This window comes from Phoca vitulina, unplaced genomic scaffold (assembly GCF_004348235.1).
Source record: "Phoca vitulina isolate PV1807 unplaced genomic scaffold, GSC_HSeal_1.0 scaffold6, whole genome shotgun sequence".
NCBI classification, from domain to species: domain Eukaryota; kingdom Metazoa; phylum Chordata; class Mammalia; order Carnivora; family Phocidae; genus Phoca; species Phoca vitulina.
In genome coordinates, this window is record NW_022589709.1 from 53259070 (window position 1) to 53273813 (window position 14744).

Sequence of the window (14744 nt, forward strand, 5' to 3'; positions counted from 1 at the left end):
AGCCAGCTCTACTGTCTCACCTCCAGAGGAAGCCATCTCTACCCCCTGGCCATTGCTTTTACTTTGTCATGTGAGCAGTCCTGGTAGTAAAGCAAACCATGTCAGATTCTAAGCCCCAGGAAGCCAGATTTTTGCCTACACACTGGTGTCTCAAACTTCTCTGCTGTAAATGATGTTGATGACAAGGGCACATCTTCTGGGAGAAGAAGCCAGTGGTGGCTGTTGATGAAATGGACGTAATACAACTGCAGGTCTCTGATCTCCTGGCCATGAGACGCTACATGGAAGAGCACTTCCTCAACATTGCGTGTGGATTTATGAAGCTGAAATGCCCAGGCTCAGTTGCCTGTTCGTCACTTCTGGCGCTTGCTGCCGCCTAGGGCTCGTGGCACTGCTCCTTTGGAGAACTGTGCTCCTGAAACATGGCCCCTTTAGCTCTTTGCTTTTCTCCTATAGCAACACACAACAGAAGGGAATAGTGCCTGCCTTTCAGCACAGATGATTCAGCTTAGCAGTTAAGCTCACTCAGAATTCTCTGTCTGCCATCCTAAATCTAGATGATTCTTTTATCTCCCTTGCTGTGCAAGAAGGGTCACAACTTTCTGACAGCTAAAGCTCCCTTTCTCTCTTCTTTAGTCCTTGACCTTTCCCTCTTCCTTCCCAATGCTGAGAGGCATTTTCTCTGCCTTGATTATTTGAACACAATAATACTTTAGGTCTGATAACCCCCAACAACTGAACTGTAGGGTCCAACCTGCCTCCTGTATCTCAAGAAATGAGCAAGAACTGAACCATTTCCGCTTCCATGTCATTGCTGTTTTGCCTTTCCTCCTGCTTTGCCCCTCTTCCCCCATTACAGCTCTCAGACTCTGAAACCTCAGACAACTGAGACTCCACCTGCTCATCAGGTGTGGATGGGGCCTGGCATCCCCCCATCGTGCTTGTGCACCTTCAGTCCTTGCTCTGACCACTTCTGACATCTCTCATATTTGCCTTGTTTAGGTACTCAAGCACAGCCATTAAAAGAAACAAAAATTAAAGACAATTGATTGTGGAAGCATTTATTTTTGTTTTGATGACAAATCTGCAAGTAACTCAATTCTAAACAATAAAGTCTCCAGTTCATAGACCTGATTTAGACCCCAAAAAATGTGATTATTTTCAATCCCTAATAGTTATTCATATTTACTGAATGAGTATTAAGTGCCAAGCACTCTTTAAAGTACCGGTCCCAGGTCAAATTCCCTAGCAAAGTCTGAGATGGAGATTCCTATGCAAGCCAGAGAGTACTTATATTGAGGAGAAACCAGTAAAGGAGTGAGAGGAGCAGGGCAAGGAAAGAAGCTAGGCAAAGTGTGCTTTCTAGAGAAGTCTAGCCCCAGCATGATTCGACTGGAGCCCCGGACAGGGAACTGTATCCCAGCATTGATCCCTTCCGGAAGCAATGGCGCTGGCTCATGTACCCCTGAATCAGTCAGCAATTGGCTATGGGCCACCTCTGGTGGGGTAAGGCCACCAACAAGACAATGTGAGTTATTAGCAGCCCAAACCTGCAGCAGAGGGGACAGGTGTGTGTGCCTCTGAAAGGATCTGCTTGGAGTAGGAACAGGATCTATTACAGCACTTCACAAAGATTAAATTATTAATTCTCCACACCATTTGAGCTAGGGCACCATTATTACTATCCCTATTTTACAGAAGAGGAATCTAAGACACAGAGAGCAAGTGATGAAGATCGCAGAGAACCACGACTTAAACCAAAACAGTCCCACTCTACCTGCCCAGCCAGCCTCCATACAAAGCTGCTCTTTACAAGGGAAGATTTGAAGCAGCCTAAGCGGGCACATTCTTGTCCTTACATACTCACCAAGTCACTTATATTAGCAGTCACATCCACTTATGCAAAATGTCTAATTTGATGAAGAATTAGTAAATATTTTTCATTACTGCAACATAAAGATTGACCAATACTTCCGAAAATAGGATAAAGACTTGTTAGCAATGCTATTGCACCAAAAGCATGCATCTCCCATACAAGAATATATATATTTCTTACTCCATTTTTTTAAGATTTCTTTATTTTTGAGAGTGAGAGACAGAGACAGAGAGAGGAAGTGGGGGTTGGGGCAGAAGGAGAGGGAGAGAATCAAGCAGACTCCCTGCAGAGCACAGAGCCAGATGCAGACCTCCATCCCAGGACCCTGAGATCATGACCTGAGCCAAGACCAAGAGTCGACCACTTAACCAATGAGCCGCCCAGGCAGCCCTTCTTAGTCCATTTTTAATTTTAAAGCACAGCTCACTCTATTTTACTAAATCTATATTTCTCATAATTTTAATCAATAGATTAGTTATAAAGCCTAAAACAAAAATTAAAGACAGTAGGAAATAAATTTTTCATACATGTTTTATAACAATGGTTTTTAAATGTCTTAGAGTAAAAGTTCATGTCGCACTTGCTACATTTCCAATCATGTTTGGCCATTTTCCTTCTCCTGACAGCTTCGATTTAACATAAAAGACAAGACATCTAGTGCTATGGTTGTGTAAATGGTATGGAACACAACTTCACGTTCAAAAAAATGTTTAAGAACACAGATTAATGTACACCTATGAAGGGTGCAGACCATGTTTCTGTCACTCATACTAATGATGTGCCCCTAAAAAGAGTAGCATGTGGAGCAAGGCCAAGGTGAGTTAGCCACTCCCTCCAGGCAAACAAAAGGGAAAAATGCCTTTGGTAATACCATTTCACCAAACAGCTCCTTGCTTTTCTCATAATTAATAATGCCATACTACTACCTGAAAATAATACAAACTCTAAGAAACAGACACATTTCATCTATTTCTCATGCTCAGTTAGAAAGCTCCCAACATTTTTTGGAAGAAAAGAGAGTTTTAAAAATCAGACCCTAAAGCCTCCTACTACAGACAGTTTTGCACTCTGTTTACCATTATTCTTTGAGATCTAGACAATCTCTCTGGACCCCCAGCCCATGTGTTTCCTGCAGTGTCTTGGCTGAGCTCAGCAAAGCCTAGGATTTCACTAGGTGTCAGGTAGCAAGATCTACTGTGACAGTGTGGACTTCCCCTCAGGGGATCTATTAGTAGATCAGAATACCTGGCAAACCTTCCTAAAAATGGCCCCAGAGGACCCAAGAAGGCTAACCCAGAGTCAGTGTGGCTATGAGGGACCAGCTGAAATAAATCAGCTGAAAGCTCCCAAGGGGCCCTTAGCTTAGATAAGCAAAAGCTAGGAATGGAAGCAGAGAAATGAGGTCTATTTTCTGACTCTCAGAGGGGAAGGAGGAAGTTGGCTAATTAAATTTGGAACCCAGGTGAGGGAAAAGACTCCATGATTTGGCTAACCCAGGAAGGAAATATATTTGTTGGAAAATTAGAATACTGAAACTCTAATCTAACCTTTTGTCCTCTCTGAAGGCTTGAAAGTGGAGAGACTGGTCTTGGAATACAGCAGTCACCTCTTGTTTTTGAGATTTTCTGGGCTGCATGGGTGCTGCCATTGCTTTAGTAAAAGGAGAGCCTTGCTTGGATCATATCCAAGGCAGTCTGGTTGCCACAACACCCAGAACACTTCGTTATAAAGCGGTCCTTTGTCCCAGAGCTTTCCATTCCATCCTCTCATCTCCTCCCAGACCCTGCCGCATCAATCACCTCCTCTCTTCTCACCTCTTTAATCTTTCCCTTTTCACTGGCTGCTTCCCCTTGGCCTATACACTCACTCTGGTCCCCCAGATCCTAGAACAATGACAAAACCCTCCCATGGACTTGTTTCCCTCTCAAGTTACTGTCCCATCTTCTTCCTGTCACCACTCAACACCTGCTTCCTCTACTTCCTCACCTCCTATTTATTCCTTGACTCTGCAGCTTGGATTCTATTCCACTTTGGGAAGCACACTCTTGAAGGTCTCATTCAACATAGCCAATGGCCTCTCCCTCTCCACTCCTCTAACAGGTAACATTATGAATCACTCCTTTCCTAAAACCTTCTTCATTAGTTTTCAGGGCTATCATTGGCAGCATTCAACTACCTCTCCAGTGCCTCCCAGACCACAATTTCTGAGTCTTCTTTGCTGGCTCTTCTTCCACCAACCACCTAAAGTAGACATTCCCCAAAGTTTTGTTGCTTACATCTTTCCCTCCTCACTCTCTGTGTTCTATCTTGATGAAATCATCTACTCTCCTAGTGTCCACACTCTTCCATATGTTCCACACAGATATACATGTCCAGACCCAGCCTCTCTTCTGAACCAGTTTGCAGTGCAAGATATTAGATAACTTGTGGGTACCTCAAATTCAACAGGTACAAAACCAAAGTCCTTATCTTCCTTGTTAAATCTTTCTTCTTCCTAAAGCCTGTGACTCTTCTATAGTCATTGGTACTGAGGCTCTATTCCTTAGGACTATCTTTGACTTGTTCCTCTCCCTCATCTACCACATGCAATTTATTTATTTATTTAAAATTCAAATTAGTTAACATGTAGTATAGTATTGGTTTCATGAGAATTTAGTGATTCATCACTTACATATAACACCCAGGGCTCATCACAAGAGCCCTTCTTAAGCCCATCACCTATTTAGCCCACCCCCCACCCACCTCCCCTCCAGCAACCCTCAGTTTGTTCTCTATAGTTAAAGAGTCTGTTATGGTCTGCCTCCCTCTCTCTTTTTAGCTTATTTTATTTTTCCTTCCCTTCCCCATGTTCATCTGTTTTGCTTCTTAAATTCCACATATGAGTGAAATCATATGATATTTGTCTTTCTCTGACTTATTTCACTTAGCATAATATCCTCTAGTTCCATCCACGTCATTGCAAATGGCAAGGTTTCATTCTTTTTAATCGCCAAGCAGTATCCCATTGTACATATATACCACCTCTTCTTTATCCATTCCTCAGTTGATGGACACCTGGGCTCTTTCCATAACTTGGCTATCACTGATAGTGCTGCTATAAACATTGGGGTGCATGTTACCACACGCAATTTAATTTTAAAATCTTGATGATATTCCCTTCACTTTATCTTTCATATCCAAATCCTTCTTTCTACTCCCACTGTCCTAGTTTAGGCTTCCAGACCACCTCCTCGTCAACTAAAGAATTAAAAATATCCACCAGCCAACTGCTCTTCCCATTTCTTATCACTTCCTCTAATGTGCTTCACACACAAATAGAAAGTATCAGATCATTGAATTGATGACATTTTCCCATCCTCAAAAACATTGGTGGCCCCCTATTTTTTATGGAGTAAGTCCAACTTTCTCAGCCTGAGCAGCCAGGTCTTTTAGAACCCAAAGCCCAACATTTCCTCCTATCACCCTCCCTTTCCCAACACATACACCCTCATTCTTAAGCTTGCTGAATGTACTCTGCATTTGTTTTCTGGCTTTTTACTATTTATGTGAAAATACATCCTCTACTTGCAGCTTGCTGAAATCTCGCCCATACTTCTAGACTTTTATTAAATACTATTTCAGAGTCATTCCAGAAAGTATCTTCACCTACAACACCCCCTCAAATTAATTAATTATTCTCTCTCTCCTCTATACCTAACACCATACCTTTTGACTTCTATTATAACAAAGGATGATCCATAAAACAGCAGCATCAGCATCTCCACGTTAGAAATGTAAATTCATGGGCCTGATCCCTGACCTACTGAATCAGAATCAATGGGGGTAGAGTCTAGGATTAGTGTTTTAACAAGATTGCCAGAGGACTGTGAGATTGGCTAATTCAAGCACAACTGTTTTAGAGCCCTCACCCTAGAGCCAGTATTACATGTTTGAATGTGTCTCCCCACCTAGACTATGAACTTCCTAAGGCAGAGCTCGTCATATTGCTTGGCCATCTTGTTATCACAGGAGCTTAATGAAAGCTTGTTGAGTAGCCCCTGGTTATAGCTTGGTGTGGCCTGGAGTACTGCTTAAGTATAGTGATTCTGTGAAGAATCTGCTGCACATCAGGAAAAGAATCAGCCCTCCAGGAGCAGTTTATTTATGTTATTTCTCTGTTTGTTGGATTTGGTATCAGTGGTGGGAAAAGAGAGAGACGTTGTATTTAATATAAATGTTCAGAAAGAATTTCTTGCCCAACCAATGGCTTCATCTTGGCTTCCTTGAGTGTTGAGAAAGCTAGTGAATGCTAGTAGACATATATCACCTACCAGGCACTATGCTATTTTGTTTCATTCTCACAACAACCTAGGTGGTACATACTACAATTATCTCTCCAGTTGAACGACGAGTAAAAGGAGGCTCAGGGTGGGCCATGATCATGTAGCTAGAAGTGGTGCAGCTAGAAGGTTTGAGGCTATAGGTCCCACTCTGAGCCATCACAATAAATATCCTCTATGCTTCATGCCTGCTAACTAGGTCTGGGCTTTTCATGGAAGCCACAAGATTCTCTGCTGGGTCTCATGAGATCATTTAATGTCCCAACCCAGTTGTGAAACCAGGTTTTACTGTGTCTCCATGTACCCTGGCTTTGTTTCTGCTCTTCTCAACACTGAAAGCCCCAAGGCTATAATAGCACTTTTCTTGCCCAGTTTTAGTAGACTCAAGGTCAAGGCAATTATCACCTGGGCAGAGACTCCTTCCCATCTTCAGACAGGAGGGAGAGGAGATGCTTCTGAAACCCATTAAAACCTGCCTGGGAGCACTCTGAATCATAAGCCCTGTGAGTCATGGAGCCCTCTAAGTTGGAGTAGGCAAGAGGGCTATTGGTTTTTATGGCAACGTACTCAGTACTCTCAGGGTATTGTTAATTAGCCTTTTAAGACCTAGAAATCTCCAGTTTTGGCATGGGAGTGGTTATTCACAATTGTCCCCCAGATAGAGGGAGATTGATTTTGGACAAAGCCTATGGTCTGGAAAGCTCTGCCCGCTGGAGTGTATGCATAAAACACCAAGGGCACACCCCTGTCTAGAGCTCTGGGTCTGCTTTTATAGCCTTGGACTTGAGAGCTGAATAAAAAGAAAGGTCAGACTCACAGTCCTCCCAAGGGCTTTTCTTGAACACAACATTACCAGAGGAACAGGGAAGCCACGTGTGTTTGGAACCTAGGACCCAGAAAGCTGGCTTGGACCCTGCACTGACTCCCACATTACCTTTTACTGTGGGAGAAAGGGACAGGGGGAATTATGTTCCTTTGGCACATACTCCCACTCAGTATCTAGAAAGAAAAACTCCACTTTCTTGGCAAGCCAGCTTGTGAGCACTTTTACCACAGTATTTAAAGGGAAAGTTTAAAAAAAACCCAACCATCTTCACTCTTCATTCATTCATTCATTCACTCAACATCCATTCAGCACCTACTGAGCAGCAGGTGTTGAGTTACAAAGAAGACACTATAGTCACTTTCATAAAAGAATTCCCAACGCATCTAGTGACTCCCAGTCTCTCGGGGCCATTCCCTGCAGACAACCCCATGACTCACAATCCCCAGAAGAAGTAGGAAGGAAAAATTTCACAGCTTCAGCCCTAAGAGGCTTTGCTCCACCTGCGCAGAGGGAGGCTCTGGCACAGACCATGGGCACCTGGCCCCCTCGGGCTCCTCCCTCCTGAGCCCCTCTGGGTCCTCTCCAGGCAGCCACAGCCTCAGTCACCTGCTCAGCTCTCCTGAAGCCCCCCTCAGCCTCAGCCAAGAGAATTCTTTGGCTCTGCTCTAACTCCATTAGAACCTCCTCATGCTCTCTAGAATGCTGAGGAGAAAAATATCTCCTTGATAAATGTAGTTGCCCACCCCCAATTCCAGTCTTACCCATAAGCTTAAGAGACTAGAAAGTTCAAAACTGATTGGGTTAAGTCCCCTACAGGTACTTTAAGAACCAGAGAAACAAAAGAATCCCACCCACCTCCCCCTTACATCCTCATCTCCCAACTGTGGAAAAACTAGAGTGAGAGGAGCAAGAAGGAATGCTGATGGGTGCCAGACAAAGGGGAAATTGTGGCTTCAGGTGAAAGAAAGCTCCTGGTAAAGCCTCTGAGAGTGTGCTCTTCACTCCACTTACGGTGACTCCTTGTGCAAGGAAACAGGGCAGTAAGGTGAGTGCCAGAGGGAGGAGGACCTGTGAGCAGGGGACCGAAGGAAATAGGAAGGAGAGCGTGTGGTGAGGGTGCCCCTGCTGGCCTCCTCCAGCATCGCAGGGACCTGCTGTTTCTTAATACGGAGACCTAGTGTGAGCCACCTCTAGCCCAGCTCCCTGTGGACACACAGCCTGCAGTGCTGCTGCCCTTCCCCCTCAGGGTGGGAGTGAGGTTTCAGGCTAAGGACGAGACCAGTGGACCCCAAATGTTATGGTCCATGGGGTGATTAGCCAGCTCTCATCCGCGTGTTAGGAAAGAGAATCCCCTAGAAATATCTGAGGTGACATGAGAGGTGGTAGGAAAAGAAGCGGGTGCTGAAAGCTGTGGGGCCCAACAAGCAATTAAGATTTCAATAGAGGGGCGCCTGGGTGGCTCAGTCGTTAAGCGTCCACCTTCGGCTCAGGTCATGATCCCAGGGTCCTGGGATTGAGCCCCGCAGCGGGCTCCCTGCTCGGCGGGAAGCCTGCTTCTCCCTCTCCCACTCCCCCTGCTTGTGTTCCTTCTCTTGCTGTGTCTCTCTCTGTCAAATAAATAAATAAAATCTTAAAAAAAAAAAAAAAAAGATTTCCATAGAAACAAGAATAATTAATTAGCTCTCAAAAGTGAGGGGCAGGGATAGGAAGGTGGGGGATCAGAATTCCTGCATGCCTCTGCTTCCCTTTCCTAGAAAATACCAGCTGGATACATAGAGTCAATTTTGCTATCTGTCCTTCCTTTCAAGCTAGTTATAACCTGTCCAGAGTTTGATAAGTTTCTCACTTCCAATAAGTACAGCAGAACTACTTTAAATGACAGCAGTTTATGACGGATACAGATGACATCCAATTATTTCCTTCCCTCACTATAAAATCCAGTTCACTGTTCTGGTTTTTCTGTTTAATCTCCCCTCCCTGGTTCCACCTTCACCTTTATCCGCCCCCCCCAACTTTAAGCCTGGGTCAGGGGGGCAATCTTGATGCCTCACATCACTGATCAGTGGGCCATTGCCTCTGGCTTCCAGGTGGCGGGTCAGTGGGAGGCACAAGCAGCAGACTGGAGGGCAGAAGGAGAGAGATCAAAGCATTTCTTCCTGGGCTCCTGTCTTCTTCCACACGATCATTCTGGCAGTGCCCATATCCTTCTGGAACTAGAGGTCCTACTGGGCAGCCCATCTTCGGGGCTCTAGTCCTCAACCCAGTGGAGGACCATGGTTTCCTACTTTTACTTTCTAAGACCTGGAGAATAATGGGTCTCTGGGTGCCTCAACTTCCCTTATGGTTCCCCTTATTCTGTACCCACTTCTATAAATAGTCCTTACCTTAAATTATCTTCAAAATCTCAGCAGAGTGTGCCTCCTGGTTCTTGCCAGGATGCTGTCTGATACACCCATATTCTGTGCAGATGTCCTTCTGCTCTAACAACAGTGACATCCAATGGTTAATCCAGTTTTTTATTAGGTATTTGCTAGAGGAGCTTACATTTGTGGACAAGGAGAATCTAACCAGTTCACAGTGTGGTATTTTTATTGGTGACTGAGAAAAGAAGCTAGAAAATATGATGTAGGGGGAGCCAAAATGCCTTCTATGTAAAAATAATAACTTAAAATTAAAAAAAAATGTTTTTCCATGAAGACTTCCTGTGCTGGGTCCTGGATGCAAAGATGCCTAAAACACAAGCTCTGCCCACAAGAGGTGCGCAGTTTAGTGGAGGAGAAAGAAGCTTGAAGAGGTAATAATGATAGAGTGTGCTGATGGCTTTGTCCAAGCCACGAAGGTCTGAGGCGAATACAGAAGAAACTGCCTAACCAGAGAATGAAGGAAGGTCCTGGAGGAGATGATCCCAAATCTGAGCCTTCCCCGTGGGTAGGAATTTGCTAGAAGAGAGGTATATGGAAAGAGATTTTGAAACAAGGATATACCAGGCTGAGCCATACAGATGATTGTGTGCTTTCACACTAATCCTCACATTAGGATGCAGAATCTACCCAAGGATTGCAGTTATGCAATTGGAATCATGTTTGGGAGCTTTTAAATTTATTGATGCCTGGGCACCCCTATATTTACTCTGAAACAATAAAGTTAACCTTCAAGGTCATTCCCTTGCACAGAGCCTTCTGGAGATCCTGTGATGCAAGGGACCCTGCAGTGTGTTACGAGGTCACATGTGTGTAAAATCTGCAAAAGGTATTGTTTTGTTCTTATTAATGAGGTCCCACAAACTGCATGCTATGCAGGACCACAAACCTGCATCCATCCCTTTACCCAGGTCCCACTCAACCCAATTCAATCAGAATCTCTGGGGATATGACCTGGCCATCAGCATGCTTTAAAAGCTGCTGAGCGAGTTTAATGTTTGACCAGAGTTGAACACATTGTGCATTTTAATAGCTGGAAGAGATCTCAGAGTTCCTGGTCAAATCCCCTCACTTTATAGCTGGAGTAACCATAATCCAGAGAAGAGCTGAAGGTCCCACAGCTCATCACTGAAGAGCAGGGTTCAAACCTAATTCCCTTAGCTCCAAATTCATGCTCTCCTGCTTAGATAACTGGCAATTTCTGGTAACAAGTACCAGATACCAAAACACATGTGCTTGCCCTCCCTTCCTTCAAAATCTGGTCCTCAGAGCCCTGGGCTGATTAGCATCTCATGTAAGCTTGCCGATTCAAGGAGGCCCGGCTTGTCTGCAGTGGTGGAAGCAGAGGTGGCAGGGGAAGCAGGACTGGGAGTGAGGGAGATGAGGCAGTGATGATGAGCTCTCTCTAAGACTGGCATCCACAGGGAATGCCTTTGGCTAATGCATTAATAGTTCCCCAGGTCAGAGAGAAGAGGCACAAAATTGTAACCGTTCTAGCCAGAACATCCTGTGAGAGGCTTTTCTGGAGCCACTTTTTACCACACTCACAGTCTATGCAATTATCACCTGGGCAGAGCCTCCCCTTTTCAGACAATCCTGTATTGTGAGGAGCCCATGAAACCCATTGAAATATGCCCAGAGGCCCCACTGAGTCATGCCAAACTTTTTCCCGAGGTCTATAAGACCATTCATTTCATAACAGTGTACTTCCTAATGTGTTCATAATTAGTCTTTAAGGTAGACCTCAAAATGCCTCTTTAAAAGTACTGTTGTATTTTTTAAAAATCACCAGGGGAATGGAAACCATGAGACCATTTTGGGAAATGAGGATAACTCCATTTTGCTGGGAAGTATGGTAGTCCCTGGGCATTTTCAGACAGGGGACAAGAGAAGAGATGTAACTCTAGGTCTGTGTGGTAGAGGAGCCGGCTACTGAGGCTCTGAGTTTCACAAGGAGGTTGTGTTTTAAAAGCCTGGAGGTAGAGAATTTTTGAGTGGCTACAAAGGAGGCAGAGTCACATCAGGGAGAATGAGGAACAGAGATGCACACGCCAACAAGCACCCAATGATGAGCATTTCCCATCATTCTTTAACATACAGACAGCAGGAAAAACTGCAGGATGTTGGATAATGTCTCTTAGATGCTAATATACTCTTTAAAAGATTTAATTGGGTGGCACCCAAGTGGCTCAGTCGGTTAAGCATCCGACCCTTGATTTTGGCTCAAGTCATGATCTCAGGGTCGTGAGATCAAGCCCTGCTTCAGGCTCCATGCTGGGCGTGGAGCCTGCTAAAGATTCTCTTTCTCGGGGCGCCTGGGTGGCTCAGTTGTTAAGCAGCTGCCTTCGGCTCAGGTCATGATCCCCGAGTCCTGGGATCGAGCCCCACATCGGGCTCCCTGCTCAGCAGGAAGCCTGCTTCTCCCTCTCCCACTCCCCCTGCTTGTGTTCCTGCTCTCGCTGTCTCTGTCTCTGTCAAATAAATAAATAAAATCTTAAAAAAAAAAAAGTGTTTAATCTTAAAAAAAAAAAAAGATTCTCTTTCTCCCTCTCCCTCTGCCCCTCCCCCCCCCAAAAAAGATTTAATTGGTATTGTTACTACAATGCTAATGAGACATGGATATCTAGTAATGATGCTTTTAAAGTCCTGCTTCCTTCCATTTCCTTTCACAGGTGCTGATCCCTAATAAACATCTTGCAAACACCATCTCAGTGTCTGCTCCTGGAGAACCCAACCTGCGGCAATGCCATTCTCCCTCCCCAATACTTTGTATATATGAACACATACATACTCAAAAGTCTATACGTATATACATGATGTCCTTTTTCTCAGGCTGTAGCCCCCTCACAGAACCTCAGAACAAGCTTTCAATTCAATTTCTCTGACTGCTTAGGAGAGGCAGCAGAGCTTAATGGTCAAGACCATTAACTTGGGGATTCAACTTGGCTCGAAATCACAGCCCTTCCCTCATTTATGAAGGCCAAATGTGATAATGTATATAAAGATCTTACACAGTGCCTGGCCCACAGTAAACCTCCAATAAATGACAGCTACTATTTTTGCCATCCAAATGGAACTATTTCCAAGACTTGAATCCAAGCCAAACACACACTAAGGAACGGCTCTTTCCTCTTACAGTGGGACAGCTCTAATTTCAGCTTCTCTTTCTCACTCTCTGCTATTCTACAATGGACAAGTCAACTTTTCCTCTCACAAAACAAACAAAAAAAGCAAAAAAAACAAAGAACAACAACAACAAAAAACCTTTAGTTCAAACTTTCATAATCATTCTTTTGAATTGTTACAATAGGTTCCAAACTGGTTTCTTACCTCTTAAGACTCAATTCTCCATCTCCAATCCATTCTTCACTTTGCCCATAGTTAGGTTTCTAAAATGCAGATAAGTTCTCTGCTTGAAATCCTTGAATAACTTTCATTTTCTGCACAGAAAAAAATTGTGCAAACTATGTTAACCACTGAATATGGCCCCGCCTTCTGACTACCCTATTGTCCTAAATCTCATCAATAACAAAAATAACTTGTAGTTTCCAAAACGTGCTGTTGTGTTGTATGCTGTTTTATGGTTCCTTGTGTTTGAATACTAATTCCTGAACCTTCCCTTTCCACAGTACATTCCCAGATCTTCTATGAAAATCCTATTTATTCTTCAAACTCTTTGCTATGGATTGAATGTTTGTGCCCCTCCAAAATTCCTGTGTTGCGTCCTTATCCCCAAAGTGATGGTGTTTGGAGGTGGGACCTTTGGGAAGTAATTAGATTTAGATGAGGTCATAAGAGTTAAGGCCTCATGATGGGGTTAGTGCCCTCATAAGAAAAGAAAAGACAAGAAAGAGATCTTGGCTTCTCTCTCGGCCCTGTGAGGATAGAGCAAGAAGGCAGCCATCCACAAACCAGGAAGAGGGCCCCCTCCGGACACCAAATCTGCTGGCAGTCTGATCCTGGACTGAGCTTCCAGAAGCTCCAGAACTGAGAGAAATAAATGTTACTTAATCCCCCCAGTCTATGGTATTTTGTTATAGCAGCCTGAGCTAACTAAGCAACATCTCCTCAATGCCCTTTATCCTTCACTTATTCATTCCTTATCCCTCAACGGAACACTGAGCATGTAGGAGAGCTTGTGCTACATCCTAGGGATACAAAAACAATCCCTGCCCTCAAGATGTACATAGATTAAATGGAGAGATAGGCAAATAAGCTGACAATTTCAATGGATTGTATGAGGTATCGTCAGAGCACAGAAAAGGGACATCTAAACCAAAGGCTTAGAGAAGCCTCTTCATAGGGGTGATGCTTGGATTCAGCCTTCCTTACTTCAGGTTGTTCCTAGCCTCACACCACAGAGATGATCACCCTCCACAATGTAAAACTTCTGTAACCTTGTGTGTGATCTTATTGTTACTTCATCTCTAGTAATACTGTAATTTAATGATTCTCCTAAGAATGAACAGTTAAAGACAGGAGTCATCTCAGTATTCCCAGATACTTTTAGAATGTCTAATACATAGTAGATACTCAATTACTGTTTGAAGAACAAATGGATGGATGGATACATGGATAGATGCTCAATAAACATTTGCAAGTACTCAATGATTTTATTATATAAGCATAATTGAAATTAGAGAAAGAACTCAAGTAAATTCACTTAAAATGTAAGTGACAAAGAAAAATTAACTTGAACTTTATGTTAAAAATGAAGTTAAAATTATCAAAATATGTTCTTTTATAGTAAAAATTTAGATCATGTGCTTAAGTAGGCACAATTTTTTAGAAATAATATGGGGGGGGTAAAAATTGTCAAAAGACTTCTCTGACAGCATCCCTGAGGACACTGTAATTTCAGGTTACTGCTGTGCAGTAAGTAAAAGAAATACTTTTATTTAAAAAGTTCAAGATCTTGGGCGACTAGGTGGCTCAGTCAGTTAAGCATCTGCCCTCAGCTCAGGTCATGATCCTGGGGTCCTGGGATTGAGTCCCGCATCAGGCTCCCTGCTCAGTGGGGAGTCTGCTTCTCCCTCTCCCTCTGCACCCCCCCCACCTTGTGCTCTAGCTGACTCTCTCACTCTCAAATGAATAAATAAATTTAAAAAATTCAAGACCTTGTCATTTTTCATGAAAGCCCCTCTTATATTTTAATATGTAATCATCACATTTAAGCATGCATTTTGTTCATTTTCCTTCTTTAGTTGATAACTGACCAAACTCTCTCACATCTTTATTTGCCAATGGCTATTGTCTGTGTTGTAGGTAACAGTACAACATCACTTGTATTAACATCATAAAAT

General features: G+C 43.6%; 1 long non-coding RNA gene across 1 annotated transcript in view; it reads right to left on the reverse strand.

Moving 5' to 3' along the window:
• The window catches only part of LOC116632326, a 190344-nt gene that overhangs the window by 126332 nt on the left and 49268 nt on the right, over positions 1–14744 (reverse strand). Inside the window, exon 3 of the long non-coding RNA XR_004299395.1 lies at positions 12772–12881. This is a non-coding gene — a long non-coding RNA (uncharacterized LOC116632326). The remainder of the gene's footprint in view (positions 1–12771; positions 12882–14744) is intronic.